Genomic DNA, 24,000 nt, shown 5'->3' on the forward strand with positions numbered 1-24,000 from the left:
TATTTTTCAGGACAGATGTGCCTCTGAGGTCATGGATTTTCTGTGGGTAAAGAGGCATCTTTGCAGCATGGAGAAAGATGCTATGTGCATTGAACTGTGTAGCTGAAAATACTCATAAAGAAAATGCATTACTCCAGACTGGAGAATATCTCTTTCTTGCCAGGCATGGTGGTGCATGCCTTTAATTCCAACATTCAGGGGACAGAGGCAGGTGGATCTCTGTGAGGTTGAGGCCAGCCTGGTCTGCAAAGCAAGTCCAGGACAGTCAGGGCTGTTGTACAGAGAAACCCTGTCTTAAATTATATATAGAATATTTCTTTCCCAAGAGAAAGGGATGTTTTTTCTTTAAAGGAATTTATTTTAGAAAAAATAAAATCCATATTGTTTGTTAAGCATGGTGGCACATGCTATAGTGCCAGAACCTCCACTCAAGATAATGATGCATGAGTTTGGGGTTATCCTGGGACATTGCATGTTCTAGCCCAGGCTGGACTACAGAGTTCAACCTCATCTCAAAAGATCTTTTATATGCTATTCCATGATCAGAAGGACATTATAAACTCAAAGTGAAATTTCCCTCTGAACTTGACTTTGGGTGACTGTACCTGTCTGGCAGGTCAGAAATCATGATCCACAGTTGGTTCCCATTGGAGGAAGAGTTGGGATGTGCTGGAGCTGGAAGACACTCTTTGTAACAGTCACCTCTCTCTGGTACAATTTGCTGACTCCTAACTTGGGGAAAGGAAGCAGAGCGTCTGCTTTTCAGGTAGAGTAGATGTGGACCATGGGGTAGGAAAGACTCAAGCAGGAGGCACTGGCTTGTTATCTCTAGTTTCTGTCTCCATCTTAACAGGAAGGGAGGTTGCTTCCTGGTGATGAGAAAAGCAGAACTAACTGGGATTGGACATTGATATCCACATCATGTGATCTGAGTGGAACTATACCTCTCGGACTTCAGTTACCATCAGAGATTGGCGCAGGGAGGCAGGCACAGTGTGCGCTGCTGGGTCCAGCTACTCAGATGCTGAGACAGGAGAATGTCTTGAGACCAAGAGTTCAAGGCTGACTTATTAAGGATTAAAAAAAAAAAAGAACTTGACAACATTGGACACAACCCACTAAGTGTGTGCAGGGAGCTAGATGCCTCTGCCACATCCAACTCTTTGTAATAGACAGTTTTCTTCAAGAACTATTTCTCATGGTAGCTATGTTAGTTAGGGCTTTATTGCCGTGAACAGTCACCATGACCAAGGCAATTCCTATAAGGACAACATTTAATCGGGGCTGGCTTACAGGTTCAGAGGTTCAGTCCATTATCATCAAGGTAGAAGCAGGGCAGCATCCAGGCAGGCACGGTGCAGGGGGAGCTGAGCCTCTACATCTTCATCTGAAGGCTGCTAGCAGAATGCCGACTTCCAGGCAGCTAGGATGAGGGTCTTAAAGCCCACACCCACAATGTCATGCCTACTCCAAAAAGGCCACACCTATTAGAACAGGGCCACACCTTCTAATAGTGCCACTGTCTGGACCAGGCACATATAAACCATCACAGTAGCACTCAAGCTTCTGGAGTCTTCCAAAGGCATGTTGCCAAAGGAGAGAACAGGGATCCTCAGAGTCCCTCTTCCATCTCCTGTATTCTGTTGGAGGTGCTTGCATCTATAATTCCTGTTCACGGACCTAGATTTTCCATTTCCAGAATTTGCTCAGCTTGTGTTTTCTTTATTGCTTCCATTTCCATTTTCAGGTCTTGAACAGTTTTGTTTTTTTCATTCAACTCTGGTTTTATTTCTTGGCTTTCTTTAAGGGTTATTGCTCATTTCCTCCTATTTTTGTTTCTTTTCCTTGATTTCTCTAAGGGATTTATTCATTTCCTCTTTAAAGACCTCTCTCTCCTTCATAAAGTTTGGCTGAAGGTAGTTTTCTTGTGCTTCAGCTGTGTTGGAACATTCAGGGTTGGCTATAATAGGGCAACTGGGTTCTGGTGGTGACATATTGCCTCTGCCATGGTTGTGTTCTTACACTGGAGTCTAGGTATCTGGGCTGAGTGTGATTATAGATCTAGGTGCTGATTTTTGTTTGTCTTTATTGGATGGGTGTTTTCTTCCTTGGTTTCTGTTTCCTCTTTGGTCTTCTGGCCAGGGTGGGCTTCAGTTGAATAGAAGATCTCCACCCAAGTTGGTGGCTGGACTTCTGATGCCCCTGTGGCCTTTGTTGGAGCAGAAGCCTTCCACCAGAGATGTGGGGTGGAGTTCTGGCAGCCTTCATAGCCTCAGAGGTTCTGGAAATAGACATGTGTTGCAATAAATCTCCACTCCCAATAAGCCCATGCAAGGAAACGCAACTCAGTTATGTATTTATAAACAGCACGCCTATATTGGGCAGATGAGCCTCTACACCACTTTGTTCCCCAGCTGTGAAATCCCTGCTACTTGCAGTTTCTCCAGTCCATGCACTTCTGCTCCATCTTCCTTCCAACAACTCTCCCTCTGTCGTCCTCCATTTGCCATCCCTGCAACTCCTCCTCCCCTCCTCTTCCTGTCTTGCCCAGAAAACCCATCTCCTCAATTTGCCCAATGATTGGATATTTAGTTGTCTTTAATAGTCAATCAGATAATTAAGGGAAATTCTCCTACATATTACCTTTTCTGTCAAATAAAAAAACTCTTCTCCCAGATATTGAAATAAAAATATGACAAGTAAATCACACAATATGAAGTATAAATGACATCTAGTCCAACAATTAGTCAATTAGATAAAGCACTCTGCCATCCATCTAACTTAAAAATGTTTAATTCTACTCCTGAATTATGCACTGGTTTTAGATTGTATACTGTCTGAAAACTATCCTCTCAAATCTATGTCATCTCTCTCAATGCTAAACAGCTTGGGTTGGCTGTGAGACTACACCCAGTTTTCAACCCCATCAGAAATCTGAGAACAACTTAAATATTACCTAAAAATATAAGGAGCTCAAAACATAACTTCCAAAAATTAACCAATGTATAAAGACAGCTGATCACCTGGACGCTTACCCAGTCCACAACACATTGGAGCATCAATCTGTAGCCTTCTGGCGCAGGATCAACTGATAGACCTTGTGAAACAGGAATTATGAAGGACTAGCTAATTCTGTCTCAGCAAAACTAAGTTGTCAACTATCCTGTATCTTGTGTCCTCTCATGGACAGTATAGGTCTGGAGAAAAAATGGGCAATTTCTGCCCAGTGGATGCCTTGCCACAATAAACAACCTTGCCTGGAGGTGGAGATGCTCAGTATCTTCTTTGAACCAAAGAAAGGGGGTGCTGTCAGGAGCAGACATGCCTCAGCATCAAATGATCAAACAACATTAAATCTCACATTCTGTGAATCTCTGACGTTTTTGAAAACTATCTATGAAAAGTTTATCTGAACTGTTAAGCCTTAACTACTCTCAGACCTCTCTAATTGAAATATCTGGAAAACACCCTTGTAACCATATGTTAACTCATAACCATGACTTTGCTATCTGGCCCATGACTCATATTACTTAAACATTTAGGGCCGGAGAGATGGCTCAGTGATTAAGAGCACCCACTGACTGCTCTTCCGAAGGTCCTGAGTTCAAATCCCAGCATCCACATGGTGGCTCACAACCATCTGTAATGAGATCTGATTCCCTCTTCTGGAGTGTCTAAAGTGTTCAGTGTACTTACATATAATAAATAAATCTTAAAAAAAAGGGGGGGGGAGGCTGGAGAAATGGCTCAGCGGGTAAGAACACTAACTGCTCTTCCAAAGGTCCTGAGTTCAAATCGCAGCAACCACATGGTGGTTCACAACCATCCATAATGAAATCAGATGCCCTCTTCTGGTGTGTCTGAAGACAGCTACAGTGTACTTACATATAACAATAAATAAATAAATAAATCTTTTAAACATTTAAAAAAACAGTTTGTAACAGTAACTATAGAAGAACTGGGTCTAAGCTTTGTTTTCCTAACTCTTTGTATCAACATAAGAAAGTTATGCCAATGAAAACCTTAAATTGATATCACAATAAATCAAAAGTAAATTGGGTACCAATGTCAGAAATTAAAACTTTAACTTTGTATCAGTTATAAAGGTTTCTTCCAATGTAATACATAACTGCAATGTTTTGTTCAAGAGTAAATTTGATAATCTATCCCTATTGTCTATTTCTCTAATTTCTATAATATTACTGTACCCCCTTCTCTCTTTCACCTCTCCCTACTTTACCTAAAAAGGAAGAATAGAGAAAAGGAAATGAAATGTAGAAATCCCTGAGTTTAAGCTCTCTAATTCCCTCCCTGTTCACAGCTACATTTGTAAAGAATCACTTAAAATGACAACATATCATAATTTGTAAAATAACCAGAACCATCCATCCTAACATAGGGTCTTGGACAATGATCTTCTTTTGTCTGCTTCCAGATGAATTGGGGTGAAGGATTTTCTTCTGGGGTCCCAGAGGGAAATAGAGAAATTGGCTTTGTCAAATAGAGCTAGCTGGCATCATTTGCCTTCCAGTCACTCCATGCTGAGAAGGTTCATTGCTTAGCTGACACCATGACTGTGACAGTCCAAAAGGCTGGATAGTTGAGCTAGCTATTCTGGAAAAATTCTGTAAGCAAATCTTTAAAAGAAGCAGCTTCTGTGTAGTTGAAGTAGAATCAAACAAAGAGCTGGAATGGAAGGTCCCAGAATCTCAGCCTCCCTTGTCAGGGCTGTCTTTCTCTTCTTTCATCCTGCAGTACACACACTTACAAACAACATATAGTTTTGTAAAGACATTCATATTGAGTGTGCAGGGTGCACAGATTGGTTAGTGAAGATCAATAAAGACAGATGGCTTATAATCAGACTGCAATATAAATTTCTCATGTAATAGCAAGCCATGAAAATTTTGTACCCAGTAAGTATTATTCGCTGTGTATAGACATATTAGTCTCAGCTGGTTCCAGAGCTGTCTCCATAGACAGAGACATAAACATCACCAAATATACATCACCTATTTTGTTGATCATTTTAGTCTCCCTTTTCTTCCCTATCACCGAGGTCTTCAGGAGGTCTCCCTTTGTCGTGTCTGATTTTTATCAGTTTGGAAGGAGCCCAGAGCTTTTCTTTTCCTGTGGAAACATAGGTAACCCTTCCCCCAGCATAACACAGTTCCCATTTGTCATTCTGATGTCAGAATATCCTTAATATAAACAGGCTGGTTTATTTCAGTAGGTTTTTTTTTTCTACAATCCAATGTCTTTTAGAAGCTGTAGTGTTTTGTTCATTAGCATTTAAAAAAACCTTTAAGGTTAATAAAACACTATGTAATCTATCTTTGGGGTTTTTTATTGCCCCCTTTGCCTGTTAAGCATCTCCTTTAGAGTTCTATTGGATCTCTCCACAATCGCTTGTCCTGTAGGATTGTGTGATATGCCTGTAACATGTTTTATATTATAATATGTTAAAAAAAAACTGCTTCATCGTATTAGAGATATAGGACAGACTGTTGTCTGTTTTAATTTGTAGGGGTATTCCCACAATGGCCACACCTTATAACAAATGTGTAATTACAGAATCAGCCTTTTTTGACATTAAGGCAGTTACCCATTGAAATCCTGAATATGTGTCTATAGTATGATGCACATATTTCAGCTTACCAAACTCTGTAAATAGAAGAGTTTGCCAAATATCATTTCTTTGGGTACCCTTAGGGTTAGTTCCTATAGGTAATGGAGTTTAGTTATATACTGAGCAAGTAAGACATTGCCTCACAATTTCCTTGACTTGTTGCCAAGTCATAGAAAATTCTTTCTTTAAACCTTTGCTGTTAACATTATTGCGGGAAATATTAAAAAAAAAAAGGTGGCATCATCCTGTGTTATATCCAGCTACTCTCTTCCCCTGAGGTCTTGCTGCCTCTGCCTGTAGGCTAGTCCCAGCAGTGATGAATTGAGGCTCTCTCCCAGAGGATTCCCAGCCATCCACCCCCTGTGGTCAGCGGTTCCAAATCCCAGTAACCCAGTAAAATCAAAACTCTAGAAGCTTATATTAATTAGTCAGATTTATATATATTTAAATTCTCAATTCACAAGATGCCCACACAAACATTTCAGAGCCAGTTGATGATGATATTAGCTGCCCGCCTAGATCAGACAAGTTATCCCACTTATTCTATCCTCTTATGATGTTCATAACCACCTGTGGCTATTTAAAGCCTTGCATTCAGCATTCACATTTTCAAAGGCTAAAAACTCAATTATTGCCTTTCTTGCTGCTGAATCTGATACACTCCTTTCTACTGCTGAGGTTGGCCTTTGCAAAAAGTCAGGGAAGGTTTCCTTTGGATCTTGCATGACTTGAGTAAATGGTTCAAGTCTTTTCCCTGATTCTGTAACTTTGTCCCAGGCCTTTAAGGCTGACAATTGACACAATTCTTCATCATACACAGCCTGCACCTCTACCTCAGCAAAGCTGATCTTTGGAAATCTCTCTATTCCTGGCTCTATTTTGTTGTGCTATCTCCCTCGCCTTGTCTCTCCACCATGAGACCCAAACTATGTGGCAGGTTCTAGTATTGCTTTTGCCATTTCCTTCCAGTCTTGGGGGCTTATTCCATTTTTATTAGCCCAAGGAGTCAGGATTTGTTTTATAAATGGTGAATGCATTCCAAAATTAGTGACACTTTCCTTAAATTTTCTCAATTCTAACACATACACGAGTTGCCACGGAAATTCCTGATAACAGCTGGGCAGTGGTGGTGCACGCCTTTAATCCCAGCACTTGGGAGGCAGAGACAGGTGGATTTCTGAGTTCGAGGCCAGCCTGGTCTACAGAGTGAGTTCCAGGACAGCCAGGGCTACACAGAGAAACCCTGTCTCAAAAAACAAAAAACAAAACAAAAAAAACCTTAAAGAACAAATTCCTGATAACTCTGTGGAAGATCATCATCTGGAGGTGTTTGTTGTATATTAACCAGATAGGCTAAAGTTTGTTTTCTAATAACCTTCTGTTGACTTTCTCTAATTTTATCTTCTGTTTCTACTGAGTATTTTCCTTAATTGAGATTTTAAATCCTTCTCTTAAGGTCTGTGTCCGTGCTTCACATTCCTCCTTTTGTCGCTCCTCCGGTTCTTTGAGTTCCTGTATTCTCTGCTCAAGGTTCTTCCTACACATTTTAATTTTTTCTTTATATTTAAATTCTGATATTCTGCTATCCATTTTATTTTGATTGATTGATTTTTTTAAAAAGGTTATTCTCCAAGTCTAGCTTCCAATCCTCATTATTTTCTCTCTGCTGCTCAGTCTAATCTGTGAGCTGTTGTATCCTTTGTTCTAATGTCTCTTCCAGATCCTGTCTCCAACCTTTATTTTCCTCTTTCTGTTGGTTATCTTGACCTATAAAATCCCAAACCTTTAGTTTTAGTGTTACCTGTAATCTCTTTTCTAAACAAGGAATTTTTTTCCCTAGGGCCTTGTCTTTTGAGAAGACATAGTAGATCATGAAAATAAATATTGCAATACAGGTAAATGACAAGGTGTCTATTTCCTTTAAATTCATCCCTGACAACCCATTCAGAATATCATCCCTTAAAGCCCAAAATGTATTAATGTGTTTCTCAAAGTATCAATGTATGATACTTATTACCTGATCTGGAGCCCTTTGTACCTTTGTCTTTCTCTGCTGTTCAATTCAGAGTCTAGCTGTCCATGTCCTGTGTAGACATGGAGTACATTGGAAGCAAACACAGAAAGATTCTCTCGGGCGTAGTTCATGTGTCTGCCCAAGTTCAGCTCCAGGCTGGGGTGCTGCCCTGGCCAAAGCTGTCTGTCTGGAGCTTGGGGAAGGAGCTTCTTTGCAGTTCTCGGCAGGCCCCTCAGACCCAGTCAACCCACACACCGCTGCAGCCTAGATCGCTGCCCCAGCCTTGTATTGGGTGAGGGGAGGGACAGTGATTTTATCTCAGGTTACGTGAGTTCTAATCCATATGTTGGGGTACCATTTTGTTGTGGAAAATCTCCAACCACAATAAGCCCATGCAAGGAAAAGACAACTCAGTTATATTTTTATAAACTGCATGCCTATATTGGGCAGATATGCCTCTACACCACTTTCTTCCCCAGCTGTGAAATCCTTGCTACTTGCAGTTTCTCCAGTCCATGAGCTTTTGCTCCATCTTACTCCATCTTACTCCCAACAACTCTCCCTTTATCCTCCTCCATTTGCCATCCCTGCAACTCCTCTTCCTCCTCTCCTCTTCCTGTCTTGCCCAGAAAACCAGCCTCCTCATTTTCGCCCAACGATTGGCTATTTGTCATCTTTATTAGCTGATCAGAAAATTAAGGGAAATTTCTCTGCAGGCATGGACTCTGGTGGGACACAAGTTTCTTGCATCTTTTCCAAAGGCAAGTTGCCAAGGTAGAGAAGAGGAATTCTGTGACACCTAGTAGGTGATTCCTGGAGTATTTTTAGGTTGAAGTTCTATTTCCCATGCATTACAGAAGTTTGTACAAGGGTCCCAAATTAGTTAAGGGTCAGGCCCTTCAAGATCCATAGTCACCTCTGGTTCCAGGTACCTACTTGGATACAGCCTCCATGCTACTGTCAAACGCTGACGCTACATGTTAGTAGTACTGTAGGGGCAGAGGCTCTTGAATCTGAAATTCAGGTCAAAGATACACAACAAGCTCATTAGTTACATACCATTGTTTGGTTGATAGCATTCGTGTGAAAAATGTTACAAAAACAAACAAGCAAACAAACAAACAAACAAAAAACCCAAACCAATAGTGGTTGATAATCTAAATTTTAAATGTATCCCCCACCTCCCTCTAATTTTAAAGTATGTCTCCTTCATTTCCTTAAGCAAGTCCATTCTGGTGGCTTGTTCCTTATTTTAATTCTTTTGCTACTAACTGCTAACAGTTCACTGCTGCTACTAATAAGCTCCCTGAAAGTCTTCACTTGGCAGAAGATCTACACATTATTCAGACTGAGCACAGTCACATGATAGTTTGGCTATGGTTATGTCAAGTGCATAACCCTGAAAGGAAATGAAAGGAAAATCCAAGTTTTATCCCTACTGAGGTATCTGCCCACTATTAAGAACATTCATGAGGTAAATGGACATAAATTGACTTATGGCCCCAGAAATACCCCAGGGCTTCCTTCTGGTTCTCTAGCATTGGTTTCCTATAGGAAACCAATTTTGCCACGTTCAAAATTTTGCTCCTGGGGCTGAAATGGTTAAAAGCACGTGTTGCTCTTGCACAGGACCTGGGTTCAATTCCTAATACCCACATGGTGGCTCACACCCATCTGTAACTCCATTTCCAGGGGACCCTATACACTCGTCTGACCTCCGCAATACCAGGCACACTCTTGGTGCATATGCATATATGCAGGCAACAACTCATACACATAAAATAATAAATCTAAAAAACTTGAATATATTTTTTTAAGTAAGGCTTGCTGTCTTCAGGACCTGGCGGTCCTCACTTTGATTCAGACAGGATCCTGGCAGCTGTCTTTCACAGTGAGAAAGACACAAACATTAGAGAAGAGCGACTCGAGCCTGTCCTTTGGGATGAGTTAGGTGGGATGTTTAATTCGTAGTCATACAGCCGTCTTGAGAAGATTGGTCACATCCAATATTTATGACACCTTTCCTTTTTCTGCCGCATCCGATTCTTCCCACTGGTGTGAGAAGGGCTCCTCCTCTTGTCCTTCTGGTAGTTCTCCCTCTGCCTGTAACAACTCTCTGATACCGGCATCTACAAGGTGTTTGCTATGCTCCAGGTACTATTTGAAATACTGAAACAAGTGGGAGATAGGCGTGCAGGACATGCTGAAGTCTGCCTGACTGTCTCTTCTCTTTCCATGACTATTCTTATCCACATTTTTTTAACTGATGAAGTTGAAACCGAAAGACCTTGGCTACCTTGTCTCTGTCCACATCATTAACAAGTGGCAGGACCACCTAGAAGTGGTATCTTCTGGACAGGTTAGCTGAGCTTTCTGGGCTTTGTATCTTATCATGAAGTTGGCTTCTACTTGTAATAGGACCTGTGCGGCAAAGAGCTACATTTCCTTCTAAGAAATCCATACCCGTAGAACTCCTGGGCACACTCTAATCTGGCATCCCCATGGTTCCTGCCCCTGGTTTATTGTCCATACAAAGTCCCTAATACTGAGACACCTGTTCTGGTCATATTCCTTCTAGATGCCTTTGAATCCTGGACGGCTTGGTGAGGGAAAAATGGTAGTTTTTTTTTTTTTTTCTACTGAAAGAGCTCAGGTTTGAGGCTGTCTACTCATGTGACTTCACTCAGCAGTTACAGAACCAGAGTTTGAACCCGGATCCTGCTGGCTCAAGCCAATTTACCTGTTCTTCTGGCTGTCTTCCTCGTAGCTAGTTTAAGTGCTGTGACTCTCAGAACCATGATGCAGAAGCAGGTTCAACACCTTTGATTTCTTAGAATCTACTGATATAACACAGAATCCTGCACCAAGGAGCTTCAAGTGGGGAGTCACACTTGAAGGCTCATGGACCTTGTAGATGAGAAAAAAATATTTCTTCTTTCCTCACATTCTTCTTGCACATTGGAACAGGGTCTGGGCCACTGCTTATTTTTCTGACTATCTTCCTCTGAGGAAGCTGTTTCCCTGCCTGCCTTTGGGATTCTGGTGTGGGTGCTTTTGGAGGCAGTCTTAGCTTCTCCCTTCTACCTGTGCAGAACTGCAAGGTCAGCGGGGTGAACTTCCTTGGGTAGTCTTGGTTGTTTCCCGAGCACATGTCTGAGCATCTCAAAGTTCCTGTGGACATTCCTCTGCTTTCGTCGTCACAACTGTGCTCACACTACTGCCTCAGTTAAAACACTCACCTGAAATTGTTTTCTAAAACCACTTTCTGGGGGAAGTTTCTAGAACTAGAGAATGCTCAGTAGGGTCAGATACAGACAATTCTGGTCTCACCAGGGGCCATCAATTCCCTAGGATTGAGGTGTTGAAGGAGCTACAGCTTGATTCGGCTTCCTCTCACGGTGAGCTTGCGGGGTGTGTTTTGTTTTGTTTTGTTTTGTTTTGTTTTGTTTTGTTTTGTTTTTTAAGGTTGCCCCTGAGCTAAGATGAGGAATGATTTAGGTGAAGTTGAACAACACAAATCCTATTGTTCTTACGGAAATTGAGTTGGTTTTCTTGAATAAATGACCCCAGAGTGTGGCAAGCCTTTGGCTAACTTTCCACAGTTCAATAAGTCATTGTTTTATGCCGGATAAACTCTGATGTCCTTACTCAACTGCCTTCACTGATATCAACGTGTTATCTCAATGACAATGGGCTAATTAAATGCTAATTACGGGAGATGATTAAGGAAAAGGAATAATAGGAAACCATAACTCTTACAGTTCTTACAGCAACATTCTCGAATGAGCACACAAGGTTTAAACAGTTAACTTCTGAGCCACTCATGACAGTGTGTAATCCCAGCACATAGAAGGTAAAGCCAGGAAGATCAGAGTTCAAGGCTGAGGCTAGCTTGGACTAATGAGAATTGCGTTCTTTAAAAAAAAAAAAGTTGCTGGAGAAATGGCTCAGTGGTTAAAAGCACTGGCTGCTCTTCCAGAGGTCCTGAGTTCAATTCCCAGCATCCACATGGTGACTCACAACCATCTGTAATGGGGTCCAACGCTCTTTTGTGGTGTGTCTGAAGACAGCTACAGGGTGCTCACATACATTAAAATAAATAAATAATAATAATAATAATAATAAGTTATTTCAAACCCATTATTTTATACTATTAATACACTCTTACAATGTGTATCTCACCGTTTACTTATTACTTTCTGTGTGTCGTGGTATAAGTGTGGAAGACAACTGGGCTCAGGGACTGAACCACAGTTGTCAGGTTGACAGTAAGTCCCTACCTGCTAACTGCCATTTCTGCCAACTGGCCAGCCCAGGGAATTGTGTTTGTAAAAGTTTTCTAGAAAGAATATAATCAAAATATATTGTATGAGCTGTAGCTTAGTGAGAACACGCACCACCTATGCACGAAGTCCTAGGTTCATTCCCCACCACTGTCAAAAAAAATAAATAAAAGGAAAAGGCTATGCTAGGTGTGGAGACAGTTCTGCAGGTAAAAGTCCTTGCTGCACAAGCCGGACCTGTTTGGCTCCTGGAACCCAGTGTATGGAGAAAACAGACTCCCCAAAATTGTTTGCTGACGTCCACACCTCCCTGGCACTCACACACACAGCCTGGCATATGTACCACCTCCAACCCAATTATTATAATAAAGTTTAGAACTGTTCTAAACTAGGTCTCAAGAGGAAGATTTCCTAAGTCTCCTTTCTCCATGTGTTAAAAACAGGCTTTGGAATCAGAACTAACCTCAAAGTCCAATTTTGGTTTTTTATGCCCTTAGCAAATGAGGACAAGTTATACAACCCCTGTGTGTCTTGGTTTCCTCATCTGGAAAGCAGGGACTGTGGTGGGAGCAATGGCTCAGTGCTAAGGAGCACAGCTTGCTCTTGTAGAGGGCAGGAGTTCAAAGTTCCACAGGCTCTGACTCCCTCTGGTGGGTTCTTCAGACACCTGCCTCACGAGGACGCCTACCCCTGTTCCACACCACATATACACTTAATTTAAAATAAATGTTTTTAAAGAAAATGGGGTGATGGTTACCCTAGCACCTATTGTCAGATTAAACATGGAAGGATCACAGATGCTTGGGAGCTGAGGTGATTGTTAATATGTTCCATACTGATCTGGGAACAGACTAAACCTAACGCACTTGTATTTTTCAATTTCACTTCATTTCCCCTATTTTATTTTATTTTGTTTTTTGTTTGTTTGTCAGCCTGGGCAACTAAACAAGGCCCTCTGTCAAGAGAGCGGGAGATAGAATGTCTTTATTTTATTGGTGTATAAACAATGTTGCTCACTTATAAACACTTGTTAAATACCATGGTCAATTCAGGCGGGCTTCCAGGCACTTGGGGTGACGGTGGCAATAAGGTACAATCTTTGTCATCCTGAGCTCATCAGGGCCAGGAGCCTGGCACATGCACAGACTTGCTCAGTCTGTGACGATCAAGAACACATGCGAGACGGTGTGGCTCTGACAGGGGCCGGATGGGGCAGGGCCAGCCGTAACCTGCCTGAGGCTACTCTTGACAGCCTTACTTTTCCTCCAAAGCCAGAGAAGCTGTCCTATTAGTTTTCTTGACTTAGTAAACTAACTACCAAGTGTTTTATATTTCTAAAAATAGACAAGCATCTTGAATTATGGGAGACATTAAAAATAGCCTTTTCTAGCCAGGTGTAGAGATGCATTCCTTTAATCCCAGCAATCTGGAGGCAGAGGCAGGAGAATCTCTGAGTTCCAGGACACCCGGGTCCACAGAACAAGCTCCAGGACAGCTAGAGCTCTACAGAGAGAGGGGACACACACACACTAAATAAATTAACAAATCCTAAAAAGAAACAAAATAAAGTCTTTCCTACACAGTAAGAGCTTTACCACAAGTGTAATTGTTTGCTAAATTTTTGATGTAGAAACTCTTAGCATTTCTTCTCTTTGAATTCTGCCTTTTTTTTCTTTTTCTCTACTTTTTCTCTTTTATTTTCCAAACACATGGATAGTCTTCAAAGGAAGAATGTTCATGGAATCTAAGGGTGGCTTATAGGTGGTTATAGGTAAAAAGCATTTTATATATATATATATATATATATATGTCATATTTATGCACATATACACATATTTATATTCCATACTGATGAATGAATGTAAATTTTTGGAGTGGCGTGAAGTAGGTTGAAGTGTGTGTAATGTGGCTCTCACTGCTTTTTCAGAATCCTCAACCGTAACCCTCTGACAATGGTAGAAGATCCTTTCCTTTTTAAGTTGCCAACGTTAAAATATCTGTAAGTATCTGGGTTCCTAGGATGATTTCTGCTTTTTTTTTTTTTTATTTTTATCAAGAGGGTATTTTGCCTTAATAAAAAAATACAATTTTAGTTTCAACTCTATTGTTGAAAAAATCATTGAGAAAAGGATGGAGAGCCTGGAGAGGTGGCGGACATTCCTAATCCCAGCACTTGGAAGACAGAGGCAGGGGGAATCTCTGTGAGTTACAGACCAGCCGCACTACACCAAGACACTGTATTAAAAATTAAAATTAAAGTTAAAAAAAATAAAAGTTAGGGGCCGGGGCTGGAGAGATGGCTCAGTGGTTAAGAGCACTGACTGCTCTTCCTGAGGCCCTGAGTTCAAATCCTAGCACCCACATGGTGGCTCACAACCATCTGTAATGAGATCTGCTGACTTCTTCTGGTATATCTGAAGAGAGCAATTATAAATAAATCTTTAAAAAAAAAAGTTAGGGGCCTGACAATATAGCTCAGCAAATAAAGGAGCTTGCCACCAAACCTGAGGACCCAAGTTCAAGAACTAGCTCACACTATTTGTCCTCTGACCTCCACATATCCACTGTGGCACACGTATGCACATACATACATACATACATACATACATACACGCATACACACACATACACACATACACACATACACACACATACATACACACATACACAATACACACACATACATACACACATACATACATACACATATACACACATATACATACACACATACATACACATATATACACATACATACACATATACACACACATATATACACATATACACACACATACATACACACATACATACACATATACACACACATACATACACACATACATACATACACATATACACACACATACATACACACATACATACATACACATATACACACACATACATACACACACAAATATATATATATGTATATGTATGTGTATATATATATGGAAAAATATGATAAGGGTAAAGAAACAGTGCAATAAGCAAGACATAGGCAAGACATTCAGCTGAGGATGAGATAGTGTTGAACACAGAGATGCATATGTAAGCACATGTAAGACTATCATCTCAGAAAGCAAAGAACCATACACTAATAAAAACATTTCAAGTGTATGGATGTTTTCCCTGTTTCTGCGCATGCAGTGCCCATAGATGCCAGAAGAGGGCACCAAATGATTGGAATTTCAGACAGTTGGGAGCCAGGCTTGTGCATGTGGAATTGGAACCCTAGTCCTCCAAAGAACAAAGTTCTTAAAGGCCCAACACCAGTGTATATCTCTTTTAAAAGGAGGAGTCATGTTTGATTTCCAGCACCCACACTGGGCCTCTCATAACTGCCCATAACTCCAACCCTAGGCAATCGGACACCTCTGACCTTAGGATAATAAAGATTGTACCTTATTGCTATGGTCACCCCAGTGCCTGGAAGGGCGCCTGAATTGACCATGGCCTCCTATACGCACACACACATATCTGGTGGCTCATACTATCCGGAACTGCAGGGCATCTGTTGTCTTCTGGCCTCAACCGGCACCTGAACACATACATACACACATAAAAAATAGATAAAGCATTTTAAAAAATAAAAACAAAAAAGGAGGCTCCGTGTGGTAATACACACCTTTAGTCCTAACACTCAGGAAGCAGAAACAGGCAGGTTGCTATCAATTTAAAGCCAGCCTGGTCTACAGAGTGAGTTCCAGGCCAACCAAGGCTACACAGAGAAACCCAGTCTCAAAAATTAAAATATCCCAGCTTTCCTATGTCTTTAGTATAAATAGTATATACAGACGAACAGAACTTCAAATAAATGGGTATTAAATATTTGAAATTTAAGCGAAAAATAAGAACTATAGAGTGGTAGCTACAGTAGAAAGAATCCAATATAAAAAGAGGTGAGAGTACAATAAAGACAGGTTCGAGTCTACACCGCGCCCATTCGCTTGAGGATGGGAGTGACAAACTCCTCTTTTCAAAAGGAGCTCTGTGAAATAATCTCTTCTAGGGCAACAGGATTTAATTTTTGTTTACCTGCATGTTATATGTATCTGTATACAAATATGCCCACTTGTGTGCAAGTGTCTGGAGAGGCCAGAGAGGGCAGCAGACACTCTGGAATTGGAGTCCCAGATGGTTGTGAGCTACCCAGGGTAGCAGAACAGGCTTCCAACCTCTGAGCCATCTCTCCAACGAGACAGTAAATTCTTGAACCAGGTAGCTGAAGGTTAAGTAAGCGTGTGGTGAAATGGCTCCACCCTCGTGACACCTGGCTTTCTCCTTCAGGGACCTGGGGACCACACAGGTGCAACTGACTACAGTTGAGAACATCCTTATGATGACTCTGGAACTGGAACATCTGTAAGGTTTATCTTCTTAGAATAATTTCGCTTTGGTTTAAAAATGGTTGTGTGTGTGTGTGTGTGTGTGTGTGTGTGCGTGCTTGTGTGTGTGTGTGTATGTGTGTGTGTGTGTATGCATGTGTGTGTGTGTGTGTGTGTGTGTGTGTGTGTAGGCATGAATACCACAGTGTGAGCATGGAGGTCAGTAGACGGCTTTAGGACTTGGATCTTCCTTAAGCTGTGGGTTCCAGGGATCAAACTTGTTTGTGTAGCAGGAGACTTTATCTGCTGAGCCACCTTGCCAGCCCTAGATTTCTTTTACTGTTTCATGTATTTTAAATGTTTTGAGGTTTGCCTTATTTCTTGAGCCTGAGTTACTGAGGTATAATTTTCATGCAATAAATCCAAGCACATGGGTTGATGAGCTTTTGCAGTTAGTTCCTATCCACTATTACATTACTGTGTAGACTGTCCACTCAGAAAGGCCCCTCATGCCCCTTTGCGCCCCTCCCACCACCAGCCCCTGTGATCCACCAACCTTATTTCCAGCCCCACGGTTTCCACTTCCTAGAACATCCCACAAATGGCATCCTATACTGTGTGGTTTTCTCCCACTGAACATCATCTTAACATCTCTCGCCAGCAGTGCATAAGAAAGCAATGTCTTTAAAGGGCACTCAGCTGGATTGGGGGTTGTTGCTCAGTGGATGGTATTTGCCTAGCATGCAGGGTGCCCTGGGTTCCATATAAACCAGGTACAGCGATGACTCTCTGTCCTTCCAAGTCAAGGTCATCTTCAGCTGCACGGGCATTTCCTAGGCAGTCTGGGATACAAAAGAAATCTGCTTTCTGCTTGCTCATCTGAAGTGCTGTCTGTGTCCTTGTCATCTTAACTCTTTAGTAGTTCTGGAGTGTCTAGTCATGACAAAAAAAACAAAATAAACAAAAACAAAACAAAAAAGCTCTTACTGCATTCTTCCTCTGAGGCACGGACCACGTTAAATGAGATGTCTGTGTTCTTGTTGAGCTCTTGTCTTTGTCTATGATGCAGGGTCTCTTCCTAGGGTGCCTTGAACTTGTGATCTTCCAATCTGGCTTCTTTCTTACTGACGTTTCTTGTTCATTTTACACATTTTCATTTCAGTCTGACTTTATCTTGTTACTTCGGGAATCAGTCAGGTCAAACATCTGATACAGCCCTCATAACTGGGATTTGGGGTGGACTGTCTGTTCAATTCTGATCACCCAAAGGTGGTATACCGACGTTCTTCTGGTTAGTTTTCTATGTGGTACTTCGTAGGAATTCGAGGAAGCTCCACTAGGACACTACATCTTACCAGGGAAACTAGGTTCCCTCTAGGGGTTCTTAGTTGCTGATAAAAATATTTAGGAGTGGACTCGAAGGAATAGACCTAGAGGTGAATTAGAGTAGATAAACAGAGTAAGCTTCCTCAGAAACATCAGATAGAAGGAAGGGGAAAACCACACCACTATAAGCAGCTATGTAGCCAAGAGGAGCAGGTAGCATCCCAGGGGAGGAGGAGAGAGAAGAGAAAAGAGGCCCAAGGGACAAGAAAGGGCACCTTAGTCTGTGCTCTACATCTTGGAGAAGGAAACAGGAAGAAAGGAAGGTAAAAAAATGCATCTTTTGTAGCCAAGACTCGAAGGGCATGGAGAGTTTACAGCTACTGCAGAGCAGACAGGAATTCTGGAGAGGAAAAACACAGCATCTCCTTAAAGGGGAAATTATTCCTGTCTCACTAGCACGGCTTAAATCGTCCTCTCCCTCCCTGTAGGGTGGTTCCAACCTTTTGAGACATGGTCCTTTAAACATGCAATTGACTTGCCCAACGCGAATGTTGTCTCCAATGCCCTAGACCTGAGATTCTATCCTCTTGGCCAGAAGAAGAGGTGTTCACTTAATGCCCCTCCCCCACCATACCATGCCTTCTCCCCTCAAGCATCTCTCACCCAACTGTGTTCTCGCCCATGAAAACCTTGTCTGAAGCAAGTAGCACATTTGTTAGCCGGTATTCCATAGGAAAATTACCCTGCTTTTTCTTTGGGTGCCATTATCAATTCATGGATTCTTTTTATGATTAAGTTATACTCCACTGTGGTCTTTATTTCCCCAATCTCATCCATCCGTGTTGAGGCGGGGTGTCCATATGTCTGTGTATCCATGTTCTGTACATGTGGTGTGGGTGAAACTAAAATCAGACCCAGGGCCTTGCACCGCTACCCAAACACCATACCAAAGAGCTACAAAACACAAAAATAATCCAGATTCAGCTGATGTGATCCATGCTGCCGTTTAACCAAAAATTAGCATGGGTTGAAGTAGGCTGCTTTACACCTCTCGGAATTCCTAATGTTCTGATGGCAGGAATAGAGAGACTTAAATTGTCCATAGGTTGGAGGCTTGCTTGGACCCTTCTTCCTGTGAGTGACCAACCCAGAATGAGATCTTTGAGCTCAGAAGAGATGCTCCTATAGATCAGTGTCACCTTGTTCCGCTCGCACCATCTTTGTTTTAGGCATACACACCCACCCTGACACTGTCACCCTCCATGATTATTTTCAATATCAGCAGCAATTTGCCATTGAGTCTCTGAGACCCAGCTGCCCATGCCACATGCCTCAAGTACTCCTTCCTCTCTGCGACCCTGCAGTGGCCTTGGGCTGCCTCTTCTACACCTCAGTAACCCTTCTCCGGTAACCCAATTCTCTGTCGCTCCATTTATAGGATCTTACCTAGCCACATGGCCTGCTGCCTCTGCAAATTTAAAGCTGATATTGAGGTTATCTGCAAGACAATCAAACTGCATTGTCATTCCGGATGTCTGACAAACACCACACATTGTCGTGAGTCTCTTGCCTGATAAATGATTTAATTTTGACATATAATTTTTAACTGGTAAATATATTTTAATTATTTTTATTTTAATTAAAATTAATTCCCTTTCTGCCTTCTTTCCTCCTTCTAGTCTCTCCCAATCCCCCTCACTTCCTCTCAAACTGACCCTTTCTTTTGATTATTATTGTTACATATACAGATATATAAACACATAAATATATCACACAAGTCGCTGAGTCTGTTTGTGTGTGTACGATTCATAGCTGTCCACATTGTCTCTGGTAACCAATTAGGAAGCTTGTCCCTGGGAGAGGCTAATTCTCCCTCTCAGCAGTCAGGAATTGCCTATAGTTCCTTGTCTGGGAGTGTCCATGGTAGTTGCCCCTTAACATGTCTATTGATGGCACCCTTGTTCAGGTTTACCTAGGTGACCATATTTGAGGTATCACAGGTGTAACTTAGAAGACAAAAGTCTCACGGCTGACTTCCTGGTCTTCTGGGTCTTATCTTCTTTCTACCACCACCCCTCTTCTGTGATGTTCCTAAAATTTAAACTAATGATAGACTTGTTTGTTTCCATCCATTCAGAATAACTCCCCAAACTTCTGATCTTCCCCCTTGTGGGAATTGGGCTCTCAGATGTGATTTCATTATTTAAAAATGTGACTGTTCTATGGGCCAGAGAGATGGCTCAGAGGCTCAAGATGCCTGCTGTACACACCTGGTGTCCGAGACTTAATCCCTGGAACCCACAGAAAGGTGGAAGGAAAAATAAACTCTGCAGAGTTGCCCTTTGACCTCCACACTCAAACCATCACAGACATGTACCTGTACGCTTCATGCACATACAGACACTGTATATATAGTGTATGTGTGTGTATAGAGATACTCCATATAGAGTACCTATGTATATACATATAACATATATTTATATACATACAGCATGCATATACAGACATTATATATATGTGTGTGTGAATATAGAGAGACACTCCATATATAGTACCTATGTATGTATGTATATATACATCATGCACATACAGATACTATAAATATAATGTATATATATATAGACACACATATATGATACCTATGTACATATATATATTTATATACACACATCATGCACATACAGACACTATATATACAAACTATATATACATAGTATACACTGCATATACGCTATTATACTTATACTATATGCACATACATATATATGTGCATGGTATGTGTATATATATATATCTGTGTGTGTATACATATATGAAGGCAGAGAGATAACTTAGTGGTTAAAAGTTCTTGCTGCTCTTTCAGAGGTCCAGGGCTCAGTTCCCAGAACCCACACGGTAGCTCACAACCATCCATAACTCCAGTTTCAGGGGATCTAATACCCATCTATGACCGCTGCAGGCCAGGTAGGTGCAGACACACAGATGCAAGCACTCACACATTAGCCAGATGGTGGGGGTGCACGCCTTTAATCCCAGCACTTGGAATGCAGGTGGATCTCTATGAGTTCGAGGCCAGCCTGGTCTATGGAGTGAGTTCCAGAACAGCCAGGGCTACACAGGGAAACCCTGTCCTGAAAAACCAAAAGGAAAAAAAAAAGATATGCTTATTAAAACTGCTCCATACACAAAAAGAGCAAGAGATGAAATGTGGTGGGGAAGGGTAACCGCGCCCACACTCTGAGCTGTACACAGGGCTTGGCACCTCGCTTCAGTGGTCACGTGAGTCTCAGGCACGGCGGTCTGAAGCAGGCTTCATGTACATCAGGTCTCGAGGGCCCCTGACTTATGATGGGGCAGACAGAGAAGGGGGTTTGGTTTCCTGTTGTACTTTTTTAACACTGTGATGCCTTTTTATTTAGAATCCGAGAGCTCCTGGTTTTATAAGCGGTGAGTGTCTGCCTGACTCTCCTAATAGAGCAAGCCTAGCTTGGCCAGCTCTGTACTTGTGTGCACCGGCAAGTTTTTCTATTCACAGATTACTTGTGTGATTTTAATACTTTGACGTTTGGTGTTTTGATTCACGTTCTCGCCATCTAGGCTTGGCTGGCCTAGGACTCGCAGGGTCGATCAGGCTGGCCTTGAAGTTGTAGAGATCTGCCTGTCGCTGACTGAAATTTTTTGCTGGGATCAAAGGCTTATGACACCGTGCCTGGTATCACAGGATTTTGAATGTGTCTTTGTAAGCTGAGCGTGGCGGCACGTGGCTGTAACAGCACCTACTCAGGAGGCTGAGGCAAAAGAAGCCTATTCCAAAGCCATATAGGCAGCGTAGACTCTGCGTGCCAACCCTGACTGTGGTCTGAGGATGGAGCAAGCAGTTCTCCGTATGCTCTGTACACTGTGTGCACGACCCAGAATGCTCGAAACGGACACATGGCCCATCCTGCCCTCTCTTCTGGTTATTCCCATTTCATGGGTTTACAGTGTGGGTTTGTTCTTCTCCCAACCAATGGCCACACCATCCAGTATTTGCTGGCCCCTGATTTATTGGATAGGGTTGAATGGTTGCAGACTGAGGAAGGGGCTGCCACTGTTCTCTGACCAAAAGCAATCTCTTGTTCTTTGACAGTTGAAGCATCCATAGGGAACCCGGCAGGAACATTCATGAAGGTCCTGCTGGCCCGCAAGGAGAACACCAGGGCCGAGCTCATCATTGAGCCCGAAAGGGGCTACGCAGACCAAGGCGATCTTGGCGCTTCAGGCCCCATGAATGAGCAGCTGGACTTTAACGACGAAAGCGACGTTATTAGCGCCCTAAATTACATATTGCCATATTTCTCAGAGGGGAATCTGGAAGATGTGGTATCGACATTGTTACCATTCATTAAACTCCTATTTTCTAATATCCAAAATGGAGATAATTCACTGGGACCCTTCCAAAATGAGACAAAGAGCCTTACTCTTAAATCAGTACCTAAGGCTAATAAGTTGGCTTACAAAAATAAACAGAATAAGCTTTTTTTTCTAGAAAATCTGTTAGATGCAAAAATTGACGAGGTTAGAGGGAACGAGAAAACCGCCATGCTTGTGCCGCAGTCGAGCCGTTTAGATCCCAAATTTAAACGAAGAATATTTGAAAAGAGATGGGAACCTGCCCAGGCAGAGGAAGACAGTCTTGCAGAAATTGAGAAGGCAGAGAGACAGCTCCACAGCATGAGCAGGGTGCCCAAGGGGACAGGAAGCATACAGAAAAGGCACTTCAAGCAAGCGAGTGGTAAGAAACCGTGGAGCAGGCAGAGTGTCCTGACACTGGTGGAGAACATCTCCAAGGACAGGCAGCTCGGGAGCCCGCCCTCCACGGAGCTGCAGCAGCTCGGTCTGGAGCAGAAGCCCAGGGAGTCAGTGGGAAATTCCTTCCCCTCAGAGCCCTTGCTCCCAAAGGAGCACGGGGAGGAGGTCTCTTCTTCCCCAGAACCGTCCCTGGTGGGCCAGGCTCCCACTACAAGATCTCTACCTGAGTTCATCGACAGACGAAAAGACTTGTCTTACACCATTTACATTTTAGAAAGTGCAAATGCTAATGTGAAGAGAACGAAGGGTTCTAACCCAGGTTTACAACCTGAACAGAGACATCGAAACCTTAGGAAGAAAAAATCTCATTTCCAGTTGATCACTAAGAGGCCGGTGGCTTCCTCTGCAGTGAGGAACCTGGTCAATTCCCCTGCACGAGGGGTCTTCTCATTTTTAGAAGACCCGAGTTACCCAGAAAGGCCCTTTTCAGAATTATATGCTGCTCTGGAGCCTTCTACAGAAAAGCCTCTTGAAGAAAATCAGGCTGCAACAGATGCTACTAAAGAAAACACCTTCAAATCCACTGTACCTAAAGAAACTGCATCAGAAAAGAAACCCACTGAGAATCCTGCCATAGATTCTAATGTGTCTACATCCAACTTAATTCCAACTGTTCAGCAAACCAGCAAGCCACAGTCAGACTTCACTGTGGGGACTGAAACACTTGCCCATTTCACAGAAGTTGCTTACCCATCACTGATGTCACCAGGAGAACAGTTTGAATCTCATCTAAACCAGCAGCTGCGGCCCCTCATCCCCAACAACGATGTGAGAAGGCTCATCTCTCATGTTATCAGGACGTTGAAGATGGACTGCTCTGAGACTCGTGTGCAAATGTCCTGTGCCAAGCTCATCTCCAGAACAGGCCTCCTGATGAAACTTCTCAGTGAGCAACAAGACTTCAAGCTGACCAGGGCCGACTGGGATACAGACCAGTGGAAAATTGAGAACTACATCAATGAGAGCACAGAAGCCCAAGGCGAACAGAAGGGTCTGGAACCAAGTCAGGTGAGGACAGGGCCGGGACAGGGGGCGGGGAGAGGGGCAGTCTCCCCAGTCAGTTCAACAGAAATGACTAGGGGCTCCCACTCCAGTTCTTCCACTGGCCATAAAACTCTAGCCCAGCCAAGACAGTGATTCCCACTGTGCTTTTTTTGTATGCTTTTTGTTTTTGTTTTTGTTTTTGTTTTGTTTTGTTTTTGAGACACAGTCTGTGTATATAGTCCTGGATTCTTGGATTGCCCTATATAAAACCAGACTAGCCTCAAGCAATGGAAGTCAAGTGATAGCCACCTGCCTCTGCCTCCAAGTGCTGGGAATAAATGTGTTCACTACCATACCTAGCCTCCACTGTGTTTCTAAGTTTAGAGACAGAAGCAGGCCTGAAACACAGAATATAATAAAATGTGCAATAATACGGCATGTTACACATTGGATTTGGTGTCGTCTTTTATAAATATGAAGGCTGCTCACCTGGAAGAATGTTTTCAGGGTTGTTTTTTTTTTCATATCATTACGTTTTCAGTGTAGATCAAACCCAGGGCCTAGTACAACCTAAGCAAAGGG

Source organism: Apodemus sylvaticus, chromosome 10 (assembly GCF_947179515.1).
Source record: "Apodemus sylvaticus chromosome 10, mApoSyl1.1, whole genome shotgun sequence".
Classification (NCBI taxonomy): domain Eukaryota; kingdom Metazoa; phylum Chordata; class Mammalia; order Rodentia; family Muridae; genus Apodemus; species Apodemus sylvaticus.